Source organism: Callospermophilus lateralis, chromosome 15 (genome assembly GCF_048772815.1).
Source record: "Callospermophilus lateralis isolate mCalLat2 chromosome 15, mCalLat2.hap1, whole genome shotgun sequence".
NCBI lineage: Eukaryota > Metazoa > Chordata > Mammalia > Rodentia > Sciuridae > Callospermophilus > Callospermophilus lateralis.
Window position 1 is genome coordinate 50,199,694 of NC_135319.1, and position 27,271 is coordinate 50,226,964.

The window sequence follows — 27,271 nt, forward strand, 5'->3', positions numbered from 1 at the left end:
CTGGGCCTCTTTCTAGTACCAGGAACCTTACCTTTTTCCTGAGTAGCCCTTGCCTGTCTGATCAGCTCTAAATCCTCAAAAAGCACTCCCTGCCTTTGAGAGGCACACATCTGCCATGCCCCTCCAGCAACCTGGCGTAAAGCATCCTGATGTGTGTCTGAATCCCCAGCACCCACAATGGTCTGGAAATTCAGACGGTAGGTTTGGGCTGCTGCATTTTAAAAGTCTCCAGACAGAGGCAATGCTTGCACCTGGAGATGGAGAAGCACTTGCTAAGACAAAGGTTCTCAAGGTTTGATTTCTAGGACAGCAGCATTCACTTTACCTAGGCAGTTGATGGCTCCATCCCAGAGCCACCACATGGAAACTGACACCAGGAGCCACAGTCGGTTTTAACAGCCCACTGGGTGATTCCCATGCTGCAAACGCTGAAGAGCCAGCGCTGAGAATTCACACAGAGCCTGGTTTGAGAAACAGATTTAACATGAGCATGGGATGGGGAGGGTTCCTGACTGTCTCTGCCTGCTCCCCATGCCCCACAGTGGTGAGGGGTTATTTCAGTTTCCCAAGGAGAGAGGGCCACTGAATGAAACCAAAAGCCCTACGTGAAGCTTTGCCTCCTAAGAGATGTGACAGTAGCCTGCTAGTCCCCTCTGTAGCAGGTAAATGCCAAAACATCAAGGTGGGGCAGGCAGGCTCACATCGGCCCCTACACCTGTCAGGTTCTGCTCTGCATACCTAGAGTCAGGCTGCCAAGGTGGGGGCAGTGGGTGGAGGTGACGGGCAGCCCTTGTTTCCATCTCTCCATGTCTCCTCCAGCAGGCACAGTGGCCCGAGTAATGACACCAGGCCCTGACAGCCTCCCAAGAACCTTTTTCTTTCACAGCTATGGCCGGTGCCCTTAATTGATGTGGATTGTGGAACTGCCACCCTCGCCCTGGCTGGCAATTAGCGCTCACATTGGCGGCTGTCAAGAACTCTGAGCACTTGCGGGAACCAAAGGCTGGTCAGATTGCAGGGCCACGTGGCTCATTATGCCAAGGCACAGGCTCCCCACCCCAGCTCCCTTTGATCTCAGAGGGCACAGAGGGCAGGTGAGCTGGCTGTCACTTCCATTCGCCTTTCAAGAAGGTGGACAGTGGCTGCTGGTGACAGCTTTCCCATCCATTTCCCCTCTGAAGTCCCTGAGCCTTGCACAGAGTGGCCAATGGAAAGGGGTCTGGAGGGATTCACATGGAGCCAGAGAAAGGTGTGGGACCTGGGGCAGGTGAAGTGAGAGTGGTCATGTTTCTGCCGCCTTTGGAAAGTCCTTTGTCAGAAAACTGAGTAAGTGAACCAGATCCAAATTTTCCAAGCCATAGATCATGTCCACTTAGTGGAACATGAAACTATTTTAGTCAACAGAACAGCATTTTACAAACAGACTAGAGTAGGATGGAATGGAATGGAACGGAACAGAATGGATGGGGATCATACGCATGGCCTGAATCAAGGTGAGTTCTGTTTCCTTCACAGTTTGTACTGGGCATATACATACAACAGGCACAGGAGTGCAACGGAGAAAGTATTTCCTTTTTGTGGCACATAGTTTCGAAGCTGTCCCCTGGTGTCTGGAATGGGGGCTGAACCCTCCATCCGCCCCAAGTTGCATGGAGGACCCTGGAGGATGCAGAGACAGACGGCTCAGACATCCTCAGAGAGCTTCTGATCTCCTTGGAGTAAAAAGTGAACAGAGAAGTTAAGGAGACCCCTCTGGACTTGAAGGGTCCACCAGGGTCTCATTCATCTCCAGGTTTCTCCCCCAGACCACCCTTCCCAGTGCCTGGCCCAGACTGGACCCCTAAACACTCCTGTAAGTGTTTGCAAACTAGATAGCCATGAAGGGAGGAACTGTGCTGAGTGTGGCCCCTCTGCTGGTTTCTCCCGGGCCCACCCAGACTGAATGAGCGGTGTTGGGGCTGCGTCCCGATTCTGTACACGTGCAGAAGAAGAAGCATAAGTGGAACACCCGCCTGCCTGTGTATGCTGTCCTTCCTGTACACGGACTCTACAACATGCTCTATTAGAATAATGTTGCTTGACCCACATATACCACAACAAAACAAATCCAACCGCACTCAGTGACAACTGCAGAAACCTTTGCCGGCCGGGACCATGTGCAGGAATGGCCATTCTCTAGCAATTCCCTTGTACTTTACTGTCTGCACAGTTTTGTTTTGTTTTTAATGCATTCTTTCATGGATTCCTCCCTAGGAGATTGGCATCCCCATCTCCAAGTTACCACTGAGGAAACAGAAACTCAGAGAAGTACAGCAGGCTGCCTGAGGTCACACAGCTAACAGTTTAGCTGAGAGGCTTGCCCCTCCTGCCTGAGTCCATGTCCTCTGTCCCTCATCTCATGTACCACATCTTCCCTCCCTGACAAGTTTCTGACTGTCAAGTGCAGACCTTTTGGAAAATCCCTGCTGAGGCACGTCAAGTTCAAGCAGGTCCAATAAAAGCTTTATATTTTTCTCTTTGCTATTAAATAATATTTTTATTTAAAAGCATAAAGCTCCCCCAATTCGCCACTAAAGCAGCCTGTCCAGTGCTGGCTGGGCCTGTCTCCACCAGCCTTGGGAGAGATGCCCCGCCCCCCCTCACCTCGCCCCGCCCCCTGGTCGGCCCAGGGAGGATATATCAGTGCTTATGACTATTATATCGTATTGTCCTAAAAGCCAGCCCCTCTTTGCAGACAAAGACACTCCCCGGCTCACATTTATCAGTTTTATTCCTTTAATGATTCAAAGTTGCGCTGTGATGTGCTACTCAGAACGGAGGATTTTATGGATTTAACAGTTTTATTAATTTAAGAGGTTTCCACTGAGCGCCAGAATGGCTCAGTGTGACAAAAAAGGTATCATAAATGAATTGATTTGTCACGTATCAGAATGTGATCCAGCAGCGATTTCATTATTGGAGTTATTTTCCTCCAATTATCTGCAAACTTAAAATGCTAAAGAGCAGCCCCCCCCCCGCCCCCACCCTCAGCAGCAGCCGGCCTGGATCATTTGAGCAGGAAATAAATGCAAATCGATGGCCCAAATTTGCGCCATGTGTGGAGGCTGCTCAGGCCTCCCTCCTCCCCACATCACTGCTGCTCCGTGAAAACAAAGCCATGGGTTACAGGGTGTCCCTGAGCAAGCCTGCAGGCAGAGGCCACCTGCAACCCGTGCGCTGAGTCGGGGGGACTGGATCTCGCCTTCGAAGGGGCAGCCGGGCCTGGGAGCCTTAGGATGCCATCCCTGAGCCCACGCCACAGTCCATGCCTCTCTTGGCATCCCAGCCTTTGGGACGTGGGGAGGGTGGATGTGGGGAGGGTGGACATGGGATTGAGTGCTGGGCAGATGAGCCACTGGTCTTGGTTCCATCCAGACCTCACTCTGTGGCCTGGGCAATCTGGACCCTAATAAACTTCCTTAGTGTCCCCAATACTGCACACTGTCACCTCTAGGCCACCATATGCTCTTTCTTCTCTGACTTGAGGACGCGTACCCCACCCAGGGCTCTCTCCTTTGCCTTTATCGCTCGGCCCAGCCTCTCCTGCTCTCCATCTTCTCTCCACTCTCACACCCCGCCCCCCAGCCCAGGCTCCCTGACCCTGGGCCCCAACCCAGCTGGCACTATTCTAGGCCACACTTCTCCTCCGGGCCTCAGTTTCCTCAGCAACAAGATAAGGGCATGAATAAACCACAGGTTCCCACCCAGAGGAACTTCATGTCCCTGAGGCCCTGTTCACTGCTAAATCTTTGGTTCTTCCTTCAGCAAACAAGCACCAAAGTTCAAGCATCCATCAGGCCACAGAGGAAAAGTTTGAACTAGACACCACTCTGCCTTCGGGAGACATTCCTTATCCCACAGGGAGATAGGACACAGACTCAAAGCCAACATGACCGGTGGCTGCACTGGGCTACTCAGGCCTTGTAAGAACTCTGGGAGGGGCTGGGGCTATAATTCTGTCTCTACACTGTCCACCCTGGCCCTGGACTCCTCTGCCCTTGGCCTCTCTGATCCATATGATACCATCAGCATTTGCCATGAGGTCTAAACAATAGAATTCAAGGTGACAGAGTAGGGGGCAGGAGGAGGGTGTAGCCAGAATTATTCTCCCACCTACTTCCCTGGCAAAGATCCAAGTTCTATTCCAACCCACTCAGTGTCCAGGATGGAGAGCAGCAAGAACCACTGGATGGGAGCCCTCAGAGGCCCCAGGACGCACTCCGGCCTTCCTTGTTTCCTCCTGACAAGACTCTGCAGGCGAAGAAAGGAAGGCCCAGAAAGACCAAGTGTCCCACAGCCAAATCCCTCCCAGGTCCATGTGACGGAGCCCTTCCAAAAAGGCTGTCCCTCAGCCCCTCCCTGCCACTACCTTGCTTCTCTCCTCTTCAGCAACCATTAGCATCTTCCAGGGGAGAATCCACAGACTGCGGCAGAGGCAGAGAGCGACCACAGTGGAGTCATTTTCCCTAGAGGCACACAGGGACTATAGGCCAGACCCTGCTCCGTCCCTCACTCTCTGTGTTTCTTCTCCGCCTCACCAGGTCTCCTGAGCATTCCTGAGCCAGTGGAGGCGAAAGTCCATGGTAGACTGCAGCATCCTGTGTCTAAATGCCAGGGTGAGCAAGGGGGCCACACAGGTCCAGGTGGCCAGAGGAACACTGGGGTCATCAGAGTACACACCAGAGTACAGTTTCCTCCCCCACAACTGCTGAGCGAGCCCTACACCAGGTCTTTCCAAGTTGTTCCACACCCCTATGAGGGCAGAGGGCAATTCCCATACCTGTTTTTCAAAGAAGCTGTGATCCTCACAGCCCTGATGTCTCTCCTAAGAGCCAAGAGGAAATCAACCCAGCTGGAGTTGTAGGGGAACCTTAAAGGGCACAATGGATATTTTCAAACCATCGACACCTAAAGCAACAGGCGTGGGGGAGGCAGAGCAGAGCCCCACCCCCAAGTCTGATTGTCCAATGTTGGGAAACAAAAGACCCCAAAGCTAGCCTGCAGGACCCAAGATGTGTGGAGGCCCTGCCAGCCCTACACAAGTCCTGCACCATGGTTTCCTAGGAAGCATCCTAGAAGCCCCCGAGCAAGAGGAAAAGACATAGAGGAGAGCATTGGGCAATGCTAGATCCATGAGTAGAAGCTGGTCCCCTGAATCCCAGAACAGAATTCAGGAATGCTGAGATCTTGAAGCTGAGAGTCCCTCCACTATTTTCCGTGTCCCTCCAAAGAGGCCAGTTGCCAGGGTCTCAGTGAAATTATCTCCTGAAATTCATGCAATGACAGGGAGTCCTGTCATCTCAGTGCTCACAGGCCACCCCTTCCATTTTACTACAGTTCAGATAGAAAGCTCTTTGCACAGGTAACCCCCTAGCTTTTTACACACAGGCACACACAGGTGTGCACGTACCGATGAGCTTCCATGCACAGCTAAGGGCCATATTCCTACACACCCATGCACACTGATCAGGCCCAAAAGGCACCCAGATCAGATGGGCAGGCCGACTCTGCCTGCCCGCCCTTGTTCTAGAATGCCCCCAGATGCCATCAGACTGTGGCAGTGCCTGACAGATGAGCTCACACCCCAGAAACACAGGGGAAATGAGCAGGTCCCAGGTGATGTGCGATTGCTCCCTTTTCCCTCTGGTATTTCATTACCTCCCTGACCTCCGATGGCTAATAAAGGCATCTCGTTCATGCGATTCTAAAATAGCCTCCTAATGTGCGCCAGGGCTATCTCCTGAAATTAATACTATGACGAGTAATGAGGGTCTCCATTACCTAGTGTCTGCACATGCAAATTCTAATTTTCCCAGAGTGAACTCAGTCCTCAAAAGCCCCCTACAGAGACCCTTACTTCCCAGGCTATCAAAGTGGGACAGGGGTACTAGAAAGGACCAGAACCCACAACCAGGTCACCATGGACAACTGCCAACCATTTTCTCAGGATGGCAACTCGGCTCAGTTCTGCCTCTGCTTGGAATTCTGAACCTGTCACTCCACACACAGGTCCAGGAGGCTGCACTGCACTTGACCAGGACTTGAAGGCCCACAGTTTGGTGAAGATACTCTGAGTCTTTCTGTGTGCCAGGAGCTGGTCTGGGCACTGGGGAGACACAGGAACAGTAGTCCCACCAGTCCTGTCATCTCTGGGCTCAGAGTGGGTAAGACGGGCCGGGAAGCCCTAGGTGTCCCTGAGCTAAAGGCAGTGAGGGTCTACAAATGTGTCCATGGCGGGGTCCTTGTTGGGAGTCACAGTGCCCCCAGGAGGTTATAACAGTAAAATAAAGGTTTATGTCACTAACAATCCACAATGGCTTCTTGGAAGAGTGGCACTTAGGGACCATCTGTGTTCCATTTGGCAACTGCATAAACGAGAGGGAAATCCAGTGGGGATAGGTCCTCCGCCTCTGCACTCTTTGACGACAGTCCTCATTTCTGGGATTCCTCCTAAGGTTCGTGACTGTCCTCAGATCCTCCCTCACCACCTGCACCTTCCTCCTTTCCTCCTTCAGGTCTCAGCTTGGAAGTCACCTCCTCCAGGAAGCTGTGTGTTCCCCCAGCTCCAGAATGGCTCCTGTTGGAGAACATTCCACCTGGGTTTTTCTAATCCGGCTCTGCCAACCTTCCTGCCCATGACGGTGGTTGGCACACAGCTGTCCAAACCCCATGCAGCTCTACCTCCATGTATCCCATGTGTTTATATCACTGTCATAGGCAGCAGGAAGGTTATTCCTAAGGTTCCCACTTCACAGATGGGGAAACTGAGGTCCCTGGTGATCCAACATCTCATATCAGTAGCAACAGACAGTTGGAGGGCACAGAGTCATCCTTATCAATGCCAAATCCAGTTCCCTCTCAGCCTCCTGGCACCTCTCAAGTTGAGGGCAGTGTTTGAGACAGCCCTGAAAAGGAATTGGTTCATCTTGAGCTTGGGTGTCCCAGCTCCTTGGACATGACAGTATTCATCTCTGGATTCCTCCTAAGTCCATTATTGCATCTCGTTGACCCTGGTGAGCCCTGCCTTTGCAGCTGAAGGGTGAGTCCTGAGTTCAGGGAGGTGGTGTTAAAGCAGAGCATAGACCCATCCCCCTGTATCTGCCCCAAGCCCCCATGGGGCATCTCCATTTGCCCATTGAGGGAGAGCTGCATTGGCTCTTCTGGCCCTGCATGGTGCTGCCTTGCTCCTGAGAGCCGACCTTCTGCCAGCCCTTTCTTTTATCTCCAGCCTGTGTGGCGGCAATACCTGTGTTCTCCCAAACAAGCGCTATCACCCCCGCACAGGAGGCTCCCAAGCTCAGGGACTTCCTCTCTGGGGCGTTCCTGGGGTCATTTATCTGGGCTCAGCAAATCCAGTCCCGTGCACCCCCTTCCTGTGTGGACGACCGCCCACCTCCTGCCCTCCCATGGTATTTCCCAGAAAGTCCACACTGAGGTCCGGAAGCATGGCCCCGCAGCTCTACTTCCTTTCGGAAATCCCACAGGCACAGGGATGGAGGGTGGGGGGGCACCTCAGGAAGGGCCTGAGCCACTGTTGTCCCAGAGTGCCTTTCCTGTGTGGTACGTGGCATAAACTCTCCATCGTCCTTTAGCCCAGTTGTCACTTCCTCCAAAAAGTCTTCTCTGATTACTGCCACTGCCCCCAGAGAACTTTTCTGGCTCAAGGACACACTCGGGGGGATTTGCACTTGTCCGTGAGGCTGTGGAGACCAATGGCGAAGGAAGAGGATTATCTCTCCTGGGCCCTAGGAAGACCCTCAGGTGCAAGATGAAGAAGCGTCAGAGGGAAGAGCACCCAGGTGGACGGAAGCAGGTGGGAAGCCATCCATGTGGCCAGCAGGAGGCGGGAGGCAGGTAAGGAGGTGGGAAGCAGAAAGAACTAACGAGGCAGGACTCCCAGCAACTGGTGGAACAGGGGGACCTGGGAGCAGAAGGGTCCAGCAGGCCTCCAGGATCTGCTCTGGGGCCTGGGGGTGAGGGGTGTCCCCCTCCTGGCACATCCAAGGGAGGGGAGAATTCCTGAGACAGCTGTGAGAACTCCGTGAACACCACAGCCCTGCTTCAACCATGTTTTCAAAACACTCTGTCAAGATGTCTACCGTGTGCAGCTTAGCCAAGGACTCCAGGTCAGCTTCCAGAGTCCCTGTGTTACAAACTCCTCGACGACCCCACAGCTGCCTGACCCTCCGTGAAGAGTGGAGCATGCTGCAAGAAGGATGCCAGCCTCCCGGGCCTCCGAGACCTCTTCTCCTGCCTCCCAGGGACAGGTTCAGAGCTCCAGAGTCCACTGTGCCCTCCTGGCCCCCTGCTCCTCTCTTACAGTCACCTGCAGGGAGCATCCTGTTACAGGGCAGCAGAGTGGCCAAGACCCAGACTCCCGGGACAAATCATGGAGGTCCAACCCAGTCTTCGGACCTACTAGTGGATACCGTGACTGCTTTGCTCTTTCCCTCTGGGCCTGTTTTCCTTTCTTTGAGAAGGGGATGTTAGGACTAGCTACCCCACTGGCAGGTTTGAGACTCAAGTGAGCTGCTTCAGGGCTACAGGTAACAGCTTTGCCCAGTACCTGGCCCCTGTGAGGTACTCAATGAGTAGAAGCAAGGATTGTCATTATTTCTATGATGACCAGGGTCACCCTCTGTCCTGGAGGAGGGGAGATGGCAAGTCACTAAGTCTGGCCCACTTTCAAGTGCAGGAATGACCAAGAATATATGGGCAGATTGTAACAGATTTGCACTTGGCACCTCCTCATGGTGAAGTGCAGCCTGTCAGTTATCAGCCATGGTGGCAATGAGAGTTCAGTGTGAGCTGGCCTCACCCCAAAGGACTTGCTCTTCAGCAGAACCTCAGGGCCATTCTAGCCCACATCCCCACCTGAGCCTGAGAGGTGGCCTTGCCCATCCGGCAGCCTATGGTGGAGAAGAATGGCTTGCCCCCACCACGGAGTCTGTGGGCTGTTCTCACAGGCAAACAACATCCCCACACGGAGCTGACAGACCCTGCTTGCCCACTCAGCACTCCACAGAGGACAGGGCAGCGGCCAGAGACCGCGCTGCTCTTGACAAACTCTCCACGTGACTAGGCAGCCAGCAGCAGCAGAATAAAATCAAATGGGAGGGAAATTGGCCCAGCTTCCTGACCAGGTGCTGAGTGGACGCACAGGATTCAGGAGAGGGAATCTAAGAGGGAGAAAATTGGTGGCCTTGGCCATAAAGGGGATTGATTACTCAGGGACCCATCACACCCACCAAGGTCAGCCAAGTGGCCTTGGCTGACTCTGCTTCCTGGAGGACAGGGTGCCCTCCAGACTTCAGTTCATGAAGGTTCAATTAACTAATAAGTGCTGGGACGGGGAGAGAGTGGCCAGGTCTTCCAGTGATGAGAAATAGGAGAGAGAGGTTTGGGGATCTGAGAAAGTCTGAAACTGACCCCTGTCCAGGGTGGTAGGGGGGAGCGAGAGAGGAAAATGCCTTGGCTTTGCGTTCAGATGGAGCTAGATTTAAATGATTTCCTTTCAGAAGTCATTTCCCCTCTATATGACTTAGTTTCCCCAATTGTCAAATGGAATTGACAGTACCTTACATTCATGGAGAGCTTGCTATGTACTGGACCTTCACTGCCTACCTCACTTACATTAACTCAGTCAAAGTAGTAGTAACCCCAGGAAGTGGCTGCTATTGTTAGGATCAACCTTTCACAGACGGAGGAAATGTTCCCAGGTCCCATTTGCAAGCTGCCAGGAGTCAAATGTGTGCAACCAGCTTGTACCCCAAACCCTTGGCCAGTTGCCTCTGCTGCCTCTTAATGGGTCATGCACATACAACACCCAGGGTTTACCCAGATGTGCATTATCTACCAGGAAAAACTGCGTGCAGAGCTCACCACAGGGGTCTCCACATACCCACAGCACCCTGGGCTTTGGGAGGTCCAGAGATGTGCCCCGCTGCTTCAGCCCAGGCTCCCAGCCTGGTTAGGGACCAAGGCAGACTCAGGAATGTCCCTGGTCCTGGAGAGATTGACAGCCGGGAGAGGAAGCCCTTAGTGTGTGAGGCCTTCTTGGAAGAGGTGAGCTAATCAACAGGCAGGACTTGGGCAGGGAGATGTGTATGGAGAAAGTGAGGGGGTGCTCCTGTGGAGCAGGGTGGCTTGAGCTAGAGCAAGCAGGAAGCTGGCCATCATGGCACCTGCCTGTAATCCCAGTGAATCCTTGGGAGGCTCCTGCAGGAGGATCACAAGTTCCAGGCCAGTGTCAGCAACTTAGCAAGGCCTTGTCTCAAGTTAAAAAAAAAAAGGCAGGGTTGCAGGGCAGGGGTGTGGGGTTGGTGATGTAGCTCAGAGATAGAGCATCCTGGATGTAATCCCCAGTGCCACCATTAAAAAAAAAAAAAAAAAAAAAAAAAGCAAATAGGTGACAGGCCAGACGAGTGACCTAAGGCAACGGACAGATGGAGCATCTCTTAGAATCTCCCACTCTAAAATGTCCCACCCTGCCTGGCCCTGGGAAGGCAGGACAGACAGCAGCCAGTGATAGACAGTGAGTGCACTTTGGGTACATAAACCTGGGAGAGTGGCACAAAAAGCAGCCAGTTCCATCTGGCCCATGGCTCTGCTCAGGTGAGTCCTATCCGTGGAGGAACCCTGGGCCTTCCTCCTGGGGGTCCCATTGTCCTCCCAGTGGCTTTTGCTCCCATCCTCCAGCCAACTGAGACCCCACCATTTAAATCATTACCCCAGATCATTAAGTTGGATCCATAATGTGGACTCTCCCTCGGGGAGCATTCAGCTGCAAAGTCATAAAATGGCAGCGCGGATGGTCATTAACCATGAGGGCTGTTTATCCCGCGGCCTGCTCTGGCCAGTGCAAGTCATGAGGACAGAAGCCAGCAGCCCCTGGCTCTCCAGAGTGGAGGTGGTGGCTGCTGCTCTCTGGCACTTGCATCAGAGCTGTGCTGTCAGTGGAGGCAAAGGTCAACCACAGCCCCTCACCAAGATCCCCAAGCCGCCTCTCAACACAACTGTGCAGCTGGCTCTAACACCTGCGCCCACCACCTCCAGCCCCAGAATGCCCTCTCCTCATTCCCCTTCCCAGCTATCCTCAGGGAGCCCTCCCCGGCCATTCTGGGTCCAGAGTTCAGCCCATCAGCCCCCCCAGCTCCCACCTTTTCAGACATTCCCTGGCCTTGTGGCCACCTTAGTGTCCTGGTCCTTCCTCCAGGAACGATGCTCCCAGAGGGCACCAGTTTGTCTGTCTGCATCTTCCGTGTCCCCACCACTCCCCTTTCAAACCTGATGCACGACTTTATGTTCAGGAAGTGCTCAAAATATGAACCATGACACCAGGGGATCACTGCTGCCAGTCTTCGTTGCCCATCTCTACCCAACACGGTCACACGAGCATTTCTACGCAGCTCTGAGGACCAGGACCAGTCTCCTCAAAGGGGCTTCTGACCCAGACAAGAACAAGGACCAAGTGCCAACGAACTTGGAAAATACAGACTTAGGAAGGTAAGAGGGTCCTAGGCTCTGACAGTATTGGGGTGGCAGACCCCGGACTCAATCCAAGGTCTTCTGGCACTGAGGTCTCTCTCCCCAGAAAGTGCGGTGGCCCACCTGAAGTCACGTGGTGGAGGCCAGGCAGGGCCGTGAGAACCTAGAGTGTGGGCCACCTCTGCTATATCTCCCAGCGTGTCCCTGACCCTGGCCTGAGGATGAAAGGGATGAGTAGAGCAGAAAGCCACCTGTGGCACAGATAAGTTCTGAGTGGAGCAGCCAGGCCAACTGTCCAATCCAACCCAGGACCAGAAAGGACCGGAGTTGGGAGACGCCTCAGGGCTGTGGGGACCTATCAAGCCTCCCTGGACAGGTGCCAAGCCACATGCTTCCCCTGTTATATAATATGCTGGCTCTCTACAGACCATGGCTGTCCGTGGCATGGTCAGGGAAGAGGTGAGACCCCATGGCACTTGCCCACCCAGGTGCATTTCAGACTGAGCCAGCCCCCAGGGGCTGTTTAGTTCCTGAATGTCATTCTCAGATTGTTATCTATTTTAAGCTGCTCAGCATCCACCCACCATGTGGAGCTGCCCAAGCTGACCCAAGAGTCACCAAAAGCCATGTGTGAGGCCGTCTAGTCTGGCCCTAGCCAGAGGCTTCCCCAAAGTGTGCTGAGGGAATGAAAAAGGCCCATATTGGGGAGAGCAACACAGCGAAGCTGGTCAGTATGAAAGGCTCAGATGAGGCCCCAGAAGATAACAGAACACATTTCTTAAATACCCTGTGTGCACATGTGTGTGTTTGCATGTGGGTGCTTGCATGGATATGCTTGCATGTGTGTGTTTACATGTGGGTGCTTGCATGTGCATTTATAAGCATGAGGAGAGTTGTGCAAGGACACGTAGCTTGCTCCGCAAGGTGAGAATGATGGAGGGTGGTGACAGCTGATATTTGCTTTATATGACTCCATACTCCTTTGCACTCCAATTAGTTCACAGAAGATGAGTTAGGAAATGAGAACTGGCAGCTTTGTTTAACCCAGCCTTTCCCAAGCTCATTTGATGATGTTTTGTGCCATGTCTAGAAGCATCCACTGCAGCAGGAGATTGGCATAGAATCTAGTTTGAGGAAAGATAAACATATCCAGCTTCTACTAGAGAAGATCATGGTCCCTTCTGAGGCTGAGAGGCAGAAAGAAGGATGCAGATGCCTGGTCAATGCAGAGCCCAGAGCTCCCTACAGCCCAGCCCTGCCCCAGGTGCTCTGGCAGGGGTGATGGAGGCAGTTCAGGAGTGACCTGCACCTGGTGGAGAGAAGCTGACAAGGCCACAGAGGAGCAGAGTAAGCCAGTGTTGGGCAATGCAAGCCCTTCCAAGAAGAGAACTGAAATTTAGGATTGCACAGTGACACTAGACTCATGGACCGAATCTCTGCTCCAGTTCTCCTGGTCCAGCCACTTGCAAGGTGCTTGATCCCTCTGGGTGTCAAGTAGGGGCTGGGTCAGATGACCCCTAGCATTCCTGAGAGGCTCCAGGATTATGGGCTGCCCAATGATCAGCACTGGAACTATCCAGTGAATTATCACCTCTGCTTTATAAGTGAGGTAACTAAGGCTCAGAGAGGTTAATCCAATTCTTCAAGGTAAACAGAGAGAATGGAGCTCAAAAAGTGTTGGCCTTGTGATCAGGAGTCCTCTGCTTTGAGGCGTCAGGAGCTACTGTCTGCGGAACCAGACCTGAGACAGGTGGGTGGAGCTTCCAGTCCTGGCTCTACCTCCTATTGGTGTACAAGTTGGACCAGTCAATTAACCATTCTGAGCCTCAGTTTACCCCTCTATTACTGGAAATACCATCTCACTGGTTACACAGGGTCATCCACCACATAAGACAGCCCCAGGTCCATTAGCGTAAGTCTTCACTAAATGAGAACTACTATCTTTAACATCCCAGGGTGGAGAGAAATAGGAGACATAGGGATTTAACTCAAGGTGTGCTGGCCCTGTTTGAAGCCTCAGACCTCCCATCTATAATGGGATGACCTCTAGGAGCTCCTAGATCTATAATATGGATGAAATAAGATCTCTGTGAAATGCTTTTTCACACAAAGGTCTGGAGAAATTCACCCTCCAGCAACCAGAAATCTTTCTCTGGGAAGTGGGTATGTAATTGTATTAGTCAGTTTTCTATTACTGTAACAAGTACCTGTGACAACTTATAAGGAAGAAAGGTTTATTTCAGAAGTTCCAATCCTTGGTCAGTTGGCCCAGTTGCTTTGGGCCCGTAACAAGGTGGCACATCATCATGGCAAGCTCGCAGTGCAGCAAACAGCTCACTTCACCACAGCCTGAAGGAAAGAGAAAGAAAAAGGAACAGCCAGGCTTCCAATGTCCTCTTCAAACACATGCCCCCAGCGACCTAACCTCCTTCTACTAAGCCCCACCACCTCCCAGCAGCAACAGAGTCTGGGGCCAAACCTTTAACACAAATCGTTTTGAGATCCATTCAGTATTCAAACCATACCAGTGATACATTAGGGGCAGGGGACACAGGGCAGGGATAAGAGCCAAGACAGCGTAAAGAGAACATGACAGATACTCCCTGTGTGCCAGGCTCTGAACTAGGAGCTTTCTGGACTAACTCATTCAGTCCCTATGAAGTCAGTACCTGTTAACCCATTTTATAGGCAAGGAAATGGACATCCGAAGACATTAAGTAACAGGCTCAAGGTCACAAGTGTGGTGAAGCAGGACCTGAACTCAAACTTTCTGGACTTTCTATCTCTAAAGTGCACACCCTAGCCCACTGAGGGACATAGGCTTTGCTATCACTGCAGAGCCCCAGGACAACAGAGGACCCTGGTCACAGAGGGGAGTGTGAATCCCATGTGGAAACCAAACCTTTGCCTCTGCTGAGGGCCTGTTGAGTCTCAGGATCTCTGTTCCCCAAGCAAGAAGTGCAAGTCTCTCTCCTTTAGTGCCACAGAGTATTCCCAGCCCCCAGTGTCACCAAGAAGGTGGTCCCTGCTGGCCTGAGAGAATAGCTGGGCCTGAACTGCTCTGTGTGGTGACAAAAAGCCACTGGCCGGGTGTGGCGGCCACAGGGTGGAGGGCTGCCTCACCCATCTCCACCCTGGACGCACCAGCCCCAGCGACTCCACTGACGCGCTGGCTCCCGAGCTTTCAGACACCGCGTGCCGAGTGTTTGTCAGCTCCTGACACTAATGTTATTTAAGGCCCAAAGTCTAATGTAAGGCTTCCTTTTAGCAAGATTGTCTCATTTAATAAAACTCTCTGTCTCTGTCCCCCAAGGTAATCACGTTGATGATAACGCATTCCCTGCGCTGTGATTTGATCTGGGAATAGAATTATCGCACAGCCTGGCTTTGCTGTCAGATGTTCTATTTGTTTTTTCCCCCCTAGAACAGGGGAAGAGGGAACATCCAGGTGAGTGGCTCTGCTCACCTGGGGCTTGCCACTCCACTCCTCATCCCCAGGAGGCACTTTCTCATGGACTCGATCAACAGCGTCCCCCAAATAACTGTGCCGTCAGCTGCCCTGCTTCACTGCGCCTCGGGCAAACCAAGCCGCCTGATCCGCTCGAGCCCCTGCAGATGGGGGGTAAAAAGAACAGAGCCAGCACTGGAGTTGAAGAGTCGAATATAGCTGGGTTCCAATCCGGGCTCTGCCGTCACTAATCATGTCACCTGGAACAGGTCACTTCACCTCTAAGGCTTTTGTCATCGTCTAAGACACGAGCTACATCACAGGGATATTGAGGACAGTGGCTGAGCTAGCAAAGGCCCCTGGCACATTAGAGAGGTGCTTATTCCTGGCACCCCCTAAACTTGCAGCCCTGAGAGAGACCCTCCTGAATTTCTGTGTACTCTTAAGAAGAAAAAGTGAGATCAAGCATTTCAAGTGCTTTGTTGCTCTCTCCATCACTATCACTGCCATCAGCTCTACCATCCCTCACTATCACCACCAGTATCACCATCACCGTCACTATCATCATCACCGTCATCATCATCACTATCATCACCACCATTCTTCACTGTCACCATCAACATCATCACCGTCATCACCACCATCATCATCACCACCATCATCATCACCATAATTCTTCATCAAGTGAGAAGGGAGAGCCCTTTAAAGCCTGCAAGGGGCTGCCCTGGTGTAGGCGGGGTGGATGCAAAGCTGGGAACTCTGCACTCTGGAGCCCTGGGCTAGTCACTTCGCCTCCCCAGTCCAAGTGCTTGTCTGGGAAGCAGTAGCATTCTTAAACCTAGGGACCCAGGTACATGTGCACCTGTGGGAGTGCATGTCCATCCCTCAACTAGTGGACCCAAGCATGGTGGGGGCCTGGTGGGCTTCCAGGAGTCCCCCCAGCCTGCAGATGCATTTCATGAAGTCACATCTGGCCAGCAACTGGGTCCAGCCAGCAGAGCAGGTGCTTGAAGGCTTCAGGAGGACTGGCTCCTGGGTTCAGTTGGGGTCTGCAGGGCTGATGGCTTCCTCCTGACCACAAAGCATGAGCAGCATGAGCAGCTCCGTGGGAAAGGGCACAGGATACGGAGCTGCAAGAGGGAAGTTCTAACCCTGCCTCCTGTAGGCATTCCCTGGGGGCTTGGGGCATACTGAGTTCAGATCTTTCTATACATTTGGTATATCGTGACAGTCCTGGCACTTAAGAAGGTGACAGAAGATATGATGAAAGAACTTTTTTTAAAAAATGTATGGGCAGGGTTAAAAGACACCAGAAAGGGCTGGTAATCACCCCCAGGGTTTACAACAGAGGGATCTGCTAGCACCCTGAGGGCTAACAATGAAAGGGCAGGGAATGATTTCTGAATCCCAGCAGGATCAGAGCTGCCATGACCACAAGCCAGCAATTACTGACCTCCAGCCAGTCAATCCTGGGGCAGATCACATTTTTCAAATGGCTGCTTCAATATCTCCCCTTCTACAAAGTCTTTTTCTACTGCTTCAACTTCTTGAATCTGGATATAGTTGTGATTACAGCAGAAGTGACACTGTGATTTTAAATGTTAGGTCATAAAAAAAGAGGCCACCTAACCTCTCCGGGATGCTCTCTTGGAAGGTGGCCACCATGCTGGGAGGAAGCCCAAGAAGCCATGTGGAGAGGCCACATACAGGTGACTCCAAGCTATCACAACTGAGCTCCCAGCACAGAGCATCCATTGTAACACATGTGAGTGAGGGAGACTTCAGATGGGCCCATTCCCAGCCTCTGCGTCTTCCAGCCTGAGATCCCAGCTGCTGTGGAATAGAGGCAAGCCATTCCCACAATGCACCTTCCAAATTTGTGACCCATGGCATCTATAGGCAAATTCAAACACTGGTTGTTTTAGGCTACGGTATAATGAGTTGTGCAGAATTATTAAGTGCAACACCTCACACTGGCTGAACTCAGCCAGGAGCCAGTGAATGAGTGTATTCTATGCTTCCATCCAGAGGGACTACACTCACAGAGCATGTGACAGGGTAGAAATGGGTGGTGACTGAAGATGAAGGGGCAAGGGAGAAACTAGGGAACATAGAAGGCAATGGCTTTAGGACCAAGGACCTGATGGGTACTGCATCCAGCCTGGCAGATCTAAAGACCCTTTCTTACATCAAAAGGTTAGTCCCTCTGACCTGCTCAATTGTCCCAACTGCCTGAGTATCTTTTGCATCTCCCACCTGCCTTCCCCACCCCTCACCCAATCCATTCTTGCCCATGCAGCCTGAGAACCAGACACCCCTCTTTTCTGATCACCACTGAAACTCAGAACCACGCTGCCTCCCTGTCCTGTTCAACCTCCTGAGCCAGTGGAGGCTCAGCACTGGACATGGAAAATGGGAGGTGAGTGTGAGGGCTGCTCTCAAGCTACCCCAGCCTTGCTCCTCCTCAGAATTTTCCCCTCACCTCGCTTCTGCAGCCACCTCATCACAAACCCTCCAGAGAACCAAACCGCTGCCCCTGCAGCCCTTTGCCTCCTGAACCCCACCCCAAAATACCAAAAACAGGAGAATTTGAGGCAGTAGCTGAGTAAGAGGGCTAATACAGATGAGATCCACATCCCCCAAAACCTAGCAGGGGCTTCTCCAAATTCCACATGCTGTGCACCTTCCTTCTGAAGGGCTGGGCAGGGTCACCGCTATGCTGGGAAGTCATTACCTATTCAAGGACATCCCCTGCTCCCGAGCCACAGCTTCCTGAGAGCTGCCCTCCCCACCTCCAGCTCCCAGGATCTTAGCTATTCGCTTACTGAACCATGACTGCCCCGTGAGCAGGGCCGTGTCTTCTTATTGTTCCTAATAAAACAATAACTACACATGGTATTTCAGTGGCTGTTAATAATAATAAAAAAAAATCTTCACATTTTCTTATCATGAAAATTGAAGCACAGAGAAGGGAGGTGACTTGCCCAGGGTCATCCAGGTAGCAAAGAGTAGAGCCAGGACTTGGAGGTCAAGGCTTCCCCCCAATCCCCCCACCTCCCCACAGAATGGTTGATCACATCTCCAGATCCAGCACGTGGCTGAACAAGGAGAAGGCACTCGATAAATATTTGGGGAACTGCACCAAACCTTAGCAGATTCCTGTTGCATGAATAAAGCTCTGATAACGAATAGAAACCAGACCACCTCGGTGATTTCCAATTCAAACGCTGTCATCCGCCCCATGAATTCTGATGCACTGATGTCTTTTGTTTTTTGGAGGGATTTTGTTGCTTTCAGCAAGGAGAGGCAGCGGGAGGAGGTACGCGGAGGTCGCCTGGGGAATCGATTCTGCACAGCATTTCAGATGAGAGATGGGGAAACGTTTTAGAACAAATAGATGCTGGTTATCACAACACCACCAAGAGGAAGATGAGCCAGGATTTGGGGTCCCATTTAACAGATGAGAAAACTCTGGCCCCAGGACTCAGGGGATATGTTTGAGGTCACTTAGAGAGGGACCAATAGCAGCTGTCTTGATACTCAGGCTAGGATGGGGGTTCTTGTATTTCCGCTGCTACCACCACCTCCAAAGTGACTTGCTCTGAACATTATGGCCTCATGGGATGGACAGAGGGCTCAACTCTAGGAAAAGCATATGGCAGTGTCACTACATCAGAGGGCCAGGCTCTGAATGCAGATAGAGATCCTGAAAACAACCCTCCCTGAGGCAGGAAGCACATTGCCCCAAACCCAGTAGCTTTTCTCATTTCCCTTCTTCTGCATACAGCAGGCAGATAATCAGAGCATGCAGACTGACTCTCCCTCACCAATGATGCCTTGCAGAGCAGAAGGAGGGAACCAAGCAATCCATATGCCTCTTGATGACACTGAATTGGTGACACTCTCTGGGCATGGGGTTCCCAGAAGATTGCAGCCCTCAAATGACCCTCTCTTCCAGAAGTGCCTAGAAACTCCCCTGCCCATCTTCTGGGATGGAAGGAGTTGGAACAACCTTGGGCAAATCACATTTCCTTGCAACTCTATTTCTGCATTGGTCAAATGATGCTCAGACTACCCACTTGGAGTAAATGTGTATCTCCAGAGATTAAATGATGACACAAGACTACACCTGTTTTTTCACCACTGTGCTTCCCCTATTACAGCTTAGCCCCACCCCTGCTATATGACTAGCTCCCAGCCCTGCTCCTGACTGGAGCTGTCCAGAGCCAGTCCTCAGGGCTGGAGGTCAGCCACCAGGCCTAGGCCAGAGAAAAACCAGTGGGCCAGCCTGGATGGCTAAGTGTCGTTGCCTATGGCAACTGGCATCAGACTGCATCCAGAGTACAAGGTCAAGGTCTTAGCTGAGGAGGGAGCCGAGCCAGTTTCTCAGGAGCAGTAATAAGCATCAACACAGAGGAAGACAAGGCAGGGGTCAGGAACCACAGAGACCAGGCCAGTCAAGAGGCCAAGAGTAGTGTGGTGAGGCCAGCAGCTCAGGAATAGGCCGGGATCCAGGCCCCTTCTTTAGGAGAGAACCACACATGGCATAGCTCAGACTGCAAGGGGTCTGTGTGGCCAGAGTCTAGAGTGAGCCAGGCCTCCGTGGCCATGAGTGCAGCCAGCACCCGCACTCTGGGTCAGCCTGGGAGTGTCGTGTTCTGGAGTATCTGTGTGTACACCTATACCTGACTTGCCTGGTCCCCCACCTCCAAAAATGACTTGGAGCTTTTACACATCTATGAGAGATTTATAAGGATACATAAAAGACCACGATAAAACATAAATTAGAAATGGATAGGGACATAAGAAGAAAACAGAGCAAAGGATATTAAATGCCAAAAATCTGACTAATTCCAAAACAAAGACTCTAAAGTCTTAAATGGTGTTTCAAAGTGTCAAAACCTTGAAACTAAGATTTCTGGTAGCAAGTGCAAAAGAGAAATCTGATCATTTACATAAGTAACAAGGACAAGTAGCAGAGGCTGGACCACCAGAAGTCTGGGCGCCCGAGGAGCGCACTACTGCCCAGAGCTGTTCCTGAAACCACAGCTAAAGGGGGCCCAGCATCTTGCCACACTGCTGGCACCCACCTGAGGCAAAAGAGTGTCAAGCTGGATGTGACTGCTCTCGCCCCCTGTATGGACCTTTCACCCTCTGGACAGTGCCTCTTCCTCCTTTCTCTGTGTTGATCTTGCTGCCTAGACTCAGGGACATGGGTCTCCTAGGTGGTTCCCAGCTAGGGCAGAGTCAGCTTGGAGAGGAGCAGCAGGTGTCCTGTGGACAAGTCACTCCTGGATACAAAAACACTAAAGTCAGACTGAGTGTCTTAGAGCAGAAAAGATTCTTAGACATCAGTTGACACAACTCCTTCCTCTTACAGATAGCAAAAGTGAGGCCCAGGAAGAGAAGGGAGTGATCCAAAGTCACATAGCTGGGTAACTCCAGAAGTCCCGAGTCAGGAGAAGAAAGGTCAGACCAGTAGGAAACATCATCCTCCAGAGGCTGCCATGCTGGGGGGAAACTCAAGTTGCACACAGAGGCCATGACTAGGCCCTGATGGTGCCAATCCCAGCAGAGCTCAACCATCTGGCCTCTCCAGCTATTTTTCCAGCCAAGGCCCCAACACCATGGAGCAGAGCCACATCATCCCTGCCATGGTCTGCCTGAAACTTGACTTGCAAAATCTGGGCACATAATACTTGCACTTGCATTGCAAGGAGTTGCTGGGAAGGCCAGATGGCTGTGCTCTGCTGGGACTGTCACCAGCAGGGCCTAGTCATGGCCTCTATTTGCAACTTGAGCTTCCCCACAGCATGGCAGCTTTCGGAGAATGATGCTTCCTATTGAAGCAATGGCTCAGGACTACAAGAGCAAATGTTTTAGTGAGCAACATGGAAGTCGTGCCAGCTGTATTGTCTTAGTTTCTCTTTGGTCACATTCAGTGTGGTGAAGAAGTCAAAAGGAAATTAATGAGACAGCAGCCATGATTTTAAACCACCACAATAGCATTGGTGGCTCAGCAATCTGCCAGATGCACAACAGGAATCCCTCCCCGAAAGGTCCACGGAGGCTGAGTGGAGTCACAGACACTTAGGACCCACCCAGATGTTCACTTCCTGTGCCTCTGGCCTCTTGCACCCCACCATTAAGTCTGATATCCTCCCCCAAAATGATCAGGAGAGTAGACCTGGCACCTACCAGGGCAGGGGATTCCTAGTCTCTGCTTGCATAGCTCTAGGGACAGGAAGCTCACCACCTCACCAGCAGCATTCTAATCTCTAGGCAGCACACACAATTAGAAGTACTTCCCAAATCAGCCTGTCCTTTAACTTCTCCCTGTCAATCCCCAGGTCCACAGAGAAGAAGGCAACATGAAACAGGACAAAAGGGTAAAGACTCTGGGATCAGGAGGAAGTGGCTTTGCTTCAAATCTTGGCTCTGCCCTTTACAGGCTCTTCAGCCTTGGTATCTTTGTGCCTTGGCCTCCTCATCTGTAAAATGAGAACAATAATGCGCATTATGAAGGGAGGTTGGGAGAGCCACATGCCATAGCACCCGTGAAAACATCTGGCACACTACAGAAGTCAAGGACATGCTATTTCCTCCACGTTCCCTCTTGGACACACCATATTGAGGTGGCTTCTTTAGGCTTACAAACCAGTGACACAATAAGATGATGCAAGTGACTGGCCTGAGGAACCACTGGTACAAAAGGACATGTCCTCTGTCACAGTAGCACCTCATGGTAAGCCAGAGGGGCCAGGCATTCCCAGCTGTCTCATGTCAGCTTCTTGGTCCAACTCATTGTCTACTAAGTGTAAAAGAGTCCGTGGTGGGTGGGTGGAGAGATGGATGGATGGTTGATGGACAAGTGAACAGCTTAAATAGGTTTCCAAGTGCCATCAGGAAACACTCATCCCCTTTTAATCCTGGTCCTATTGAATGTCATCTTTTTGGTAAGAAATAGTACAAAATGGATCACTTTAAACTCAGAAGAGGGCTGATAAAGCACAGATTGCAGGGGTTCTGACTTGGAGGAGAGTGGACCTGGGTGGCTCTGAGATTGCAGTTCTGGCCAGCTCCCAGGGCAGCTGTGGCCATTGCCCCACAAGTCATACTTTGAGTCACTCTTGGAGAAAAACAGAATAATTGGCTTCCAGAGGCTTTGCCAAACAAGCTCATGGTCAGACAGAGTCACCTTGCCTGAAAGAAGTCAGCAGGAGAGGAAAGGAAGGTGCCCCTCCAGTCTGGGGGTGGAAAGGAGGCATGACATGGCCCCTTCTCCCATCTCTGCCAATCTTCTGCTCTCATATCGAGTCTGGCCTTTCATGAAAGTCCCTGTGAAACCAGAATGGCTTCACTACAGCAGGGGCTAGAAGACACCACCTCCCTATGGGAGCTCAGGCTGCCCAGAAATCCCAATAAATAGACAAGGTATCCAGAGGCCAGGCAGGCCACTCACCTGCTACAACCCTGGCAGCAAGAAGAAAAAGCCCTGGGAAGAAGAGAGTCCCCTGGCTTCTCAGACACACACACACACACACACACACACACACACACACATGGAGGAAGGTCTGACCGCCTCTCTCAGATATCCGCCAGGTCTTACTCACTGTAGGTCCCTTGGCCTGTGGTAGCAGAGCCTTGATTCAGGATTTAGCTTAGGCTTTAGCTTGCTCTGTGACCTTAAACATGTCTCTTCCCCTCTCTGAGTCTTAGTTTTTTTCAACTGTGAAAGAAGGTAGTTGAACCTGGCCTTGCCTAGGAAAGGGACTCCTATCCCAGGAACCACTAATGTCCTCTTTTTTTTTCTCTCTTTCTTTCATCCAAAGTCCTGTGACCCAGGACTGAATCTCTAGCAATGAACGAGAGCAATGAGACGAGCTCAGGCCCCCTTTTGTGCACCTGATGCATTATCCTTATCTCATTTTGCCTTAACCTCACACAACCATGATTCCTGGGAGTCACCATTCCTGATTTACAGAAAAGGAAACTGAGGAACAGAATAAAGGGAAGAGCCAGGGTTCAGAAGTTAGTGTTTCCACAGATCATCATACACCTCTAAGCTGTGACCCCCACCCTGACTCAGCCTTGGTCCTCTAGCTCTATGCTGGGGTGGGGGTCACCCTTGCTGAGCAACCTCCATCATCCTCCAAGATCCATGCCTGACAAGAACATGGAAAGACCCAAGGCTGAGGGGTCACCCCGATCAGATTCAGGTGTTCCAAGCCAGGCAATGAGAAGGCAATGCCAAGTCGCCAAGTCAGGTTGCTCAGACCCTCCCTCCACAGTGGTCACCCTGAGACGTGAGTGCCCTGGGAGTGCTGACAGGGGCTTCCTAGGCTCCTGCCCCCACCTGGACTTCTCATCACTCACCATGAGTGCTCACATGTGTCCCAGGCCGTGGAGCAAGCCCCACTCAAGCAATAACAGCGTGGCACAAAGAAATGGAATGTGTTTGGCTTCTGCACACTTATCCACAATCTTGCAATCCTGAAACTAGAAGGATGCTGTTTTAACTCCAACATGCAAGGAAGTTTAGTGTCATTATGGAAAATGAACTTTATTTGGAGTTATACAGGGTGGGAGTGTGACCTTGTCAGTACTTGGGGCCTAAAGGTCTCAGCCACACTAGGCCGGGAGCCTTACCATTCCACTTTGAAGATGTGCCAGTCACTTCCTACTGCCTGGAACAATTCCCCTCTCCTCTTCTGCCTCCCCCAAATATGCTCATCTCTCATGGCTTCCTTTACCTCATGTGTCCTCCAGGAAGTTGCTCCCAACCCCATTGCCACCCATCTCAATCCCAGCTCCAGGCCTGGATTGCTGAGCTCTGGAACCAGGTATTCCTTGGGTTGTTTTGTAGGTTCCTCTGCTATTTTTCAGGTTGAGCCAGGTGGCCCAACCAAGAGGCCCTGCCGGGACATCAGACACCATCTAAGACACCGGTTCTTTCACAAGGTCTGTGAAGTTGAAGGCCTTATTTACCAATGACGCCCTCTCTTTTGCAAGCACACTGTGGCACCTTCTAAGGGTGACATGAGATAGCTCAACAGATTGAATGCAGAAGCAAGCAGAGAACCCAGCTGTCTCCTCTGAAGTGAATCACTAAAGAGTAGCACAAACGTAGTGATGCTGCTGTTCTGCTCAAATTTCTCCCTTTTAGGAAACACTTACTTTATGAAAAATACATTACCTATGTTCACGGAATGACATAGTCTTGGTAGTCTTAAAGAATTAACAAATATTTTATAACTTCTCTATTTCAGTTTCTAATATGATAAAAATTGAGAGACAGGTTGTTAACCATGTAACCGAAACAACTCGGGGCTCCCAGCAACTTAGAAGAGTAAAAGAGTCCTGAGGCCCAATTGGGGATCCACTGATTGGAGGAGGTTCCCGCCTGCCATAGCTGATTGGATGAGGGGTGGAGCCTGACCAAAGGTCAGCCAATCCAGAGGCAGACAGTGTTATGGGAAGAGGCGGGGCAGAAAAATGACTTCCCCTGTGCTGTGCAGAGTGAATTGGGCTGGCGGGTTGCCTAGAGATCTGGGAGAGAAGTCAAGAGGAACTTCGAGACCCTGGGGCGGCCACATCTTTGAAGATCAGGGACTCAGGTCCAGGCCAGACACACAGAGAGGAAGAAGGAATGCGGCAGTTTGCACGGAATAGAATCAAGTTAGAAGCAAGGGACCTGGGTATACACAGCGTCACTACGTGTGAACTGCAGCTCCAGAACGGATGCACCCGGTGCTCCCTGGTTCCCACACACCCGGCTCTGAAACACCCCGGTTTCATTCACCCAGGCTCCGAAGATGGGGCTTGTCACTTGGCCGTCCTCCATTCCTTGAGCCCCTCTGTCCCTTACCATCTTCAGAGCTCAACCAAAATAGCCTTGATTTCTGCGCGGCTCGCGGCCCCTCCGGACAAGCAGCTGAGCAGCAGTTCCTCCCATCATCACTGTGGAGCTGATGAATGCGGCTCAGGGAGCAGGGAGGGCTCTGGAGGGCTGACATCATCACACATGGACGGGCTCTCGACAGGTGCAGCTAATATTAGGACGCTTGCTCCTGCCTCCACCGCTACTGTTATTATTAGTGGTGGTATTAATATCACAGCAGGAAATGGTCTTCAAGGTCACGGAGCTCCAGCGCTTGATTTTATTGAGGGATAAACAGGAAGGCCAGGAGTGGGTCAGAAGCAGAGCTGGAGTCAGCGCTCACTCTCCTGGAGCGCTATCTGCAAAGTCCTAGTGAGACTGTAAGCTCCCTGGGGGCAGGGGATATCCAGCAGTGTCCACACCCTCGAGACCATCTGTTCCTTCTCTCGGGAGTCATTTCTTTGAACACATCCCATGAGCCAGGCACTATGCCAAATGCTGTCTGCCTACAACAGGGCTTGGCCCCAAATTGGTTCAATCAATGTTTATAAATCGATCCTTGGCCTCTCCCATCTGGCTGTACACTGGGAATCCAGGCCAGGGGTGGGGGTTGGAAAGGGCTTCATGGGCCAGCCCCCTGACCACCAGTAACCAAAACACAGCTGATACTCCCAGCAGTTCTAATGTCAGTTGCCTGCCCTGTACCTCTGGGGTGAGCAAAGCCTGAATCCTCATCCCTTTAGTAGTGGAGGAAACAAGGGCCAGAGAGGTTTAGTGCCTCTCTCAGGACACACAGCCAGGGATGGGAACATAGATCTTCCAATGTAAGTTCCAGATCCAGAGCATGCCCAGCTCAGGCAAGTGGAGGCATGTCAAAATGTGCCTGAGCATGAGGAGTTGAGGGCAACTCCTTCAAGGGTCTTCATGGGCAGAGAGGTAGGCAGTGTAGACACCAAGCCACCTCTCCTACCATCTGCTCAACTGAGCAGCTCAGCCTCAGAGATTTCACACCAAGATAGCAGGGCATCTGTGCTAGGCAAAGCCTGGAAGCCTGAGAAAAGAAGAAAGATGAAACCACTGGTCCTAGGTAGGGTGGAAGGTGGAGGAGGGGTGGTGGCAGTCCCAGATCTCAGGGACAGCTCCCTGGAGGAGCTGGAGGGGCCAGCAGAAATGCAGGAGGCATTCCTGAAGGAGCAGATAAGTCAGAGCTGGGAGCAGCACCTCTCCCAGAGAGGAGATGGGAGCCTAGAAGTCCGGGTGGGGAGGAGGCCAGGTCAGCTGTGAGAACCCTTCCTGTGCACTCTTCCCCTGCACTAGGTGGGAGGCTCCCTGCAGGCAGGGACTGTTCCCCGATGCCTACACGCGCTGGCTTCAGTGAGAACATGGGGATGCTCTGGAGGCGGAGTCCTGCACACAGGAGAGGCACCAGCCCTAAGAAGCCACAGGCTGAGCTGTGGTTTCCTGATTTGTTTTGGGCATTGAGATCCAGTGGAAAAGGGGGTGCAGAGAACAGGGCCTGGAGGGGGTTCCCCTGACAACTGAGGGGTCAGCAAGACCCAATTAGGAGGTCAGACATCTTCCCCCCAGTAACATCTCTGTTGGCGACTGACGTGAGCTCCTGAGTCTGGGGACCCCCAACATCACACCACAGCATGAGGCCACAGGGCCACCTTTGGGCTCCCACTGGAGCCTGGCTGAGCTGAGCCAGCTGAACAGAGAGGAGGATTGGGGAACAGACGCTCTCGCCATGTGACAAGAAGGAACCAAGCTGCTGATGCCTGGGTGGCTCTTCATGTCCCTGGTCCAGCCTGTCTCTGGCTCCCTGGGTGTCCTTGGGCAAGTCAGTGACCAACTGTCCCTGAGGTCTACAAGGAGGGCTGTGCCATGGGTTGAGGCCATGACTAAGTCCGTGCCTCCCACTCACACACATGCGCACACACACACACACATACATGCACACATGGCACATGCGTGCACACATACCTGCGTGGCGCTCCATGCCCACGGGTGCCCTGCTGCAGGAAGGGCTGGGGCGAGAGCCAAGCAGAGCCCACAGCAGGGCCCCTAACAAAGGCGGGGAGGGGGGTTGGCAGCTTGAGGAGCGGGGGAGGCTGGGAGGGAAGTGGCTCAGAGCCTAACAGGCCACCAGCAGCCACAGCATCTGCTTTTTCTCACCTCTAAAGGGAATCGATTTGTCTCTGACTGATTTCCCTGACGTCTAGTTTTCTTCTCCGCCCGGCTGTCAGCCCAGCCACCGTGCAGGGGAGTGGGAAGCGCCTGGCCGCCAGCCCGCACGCCCTCCCCGCCTCGCCACATGCCCCCACACCACACTGCACCCCGCACTCACGCAGGCCCACAAAGAAGCACACACCCACCCCACCCCCAGCAGGCCTGCCACACACAGTACACGCGCACAC

General features: G+C 52.2%; 1 long non-coding RNA gene across 1 annotated transcript; it reads right to left on the reverse strand.

The window, feature by feature from the left end:
• Positions 1 to 13,807: 13,807 nt before the first annotated feature.
• LOC143381340 (uncharacterized) lies at positions 13,808 to 24,931 on the reverse strand. The gene is made up of 3 exons (XR_013088803.1): positions 24,843 to 24,931; positions 14,993 to 15,135; positions 13,808 to 13,875 (listed from the first exon to the last, which is right to left on the reverse strand). It is a non-coding gene; the product is annotated as an uncharacterized LOC143381340 (long non-coding RNA).
• Between the last annotated feature and the right edge of the window lie 2,340 nt (positions 24,932 to 27,271).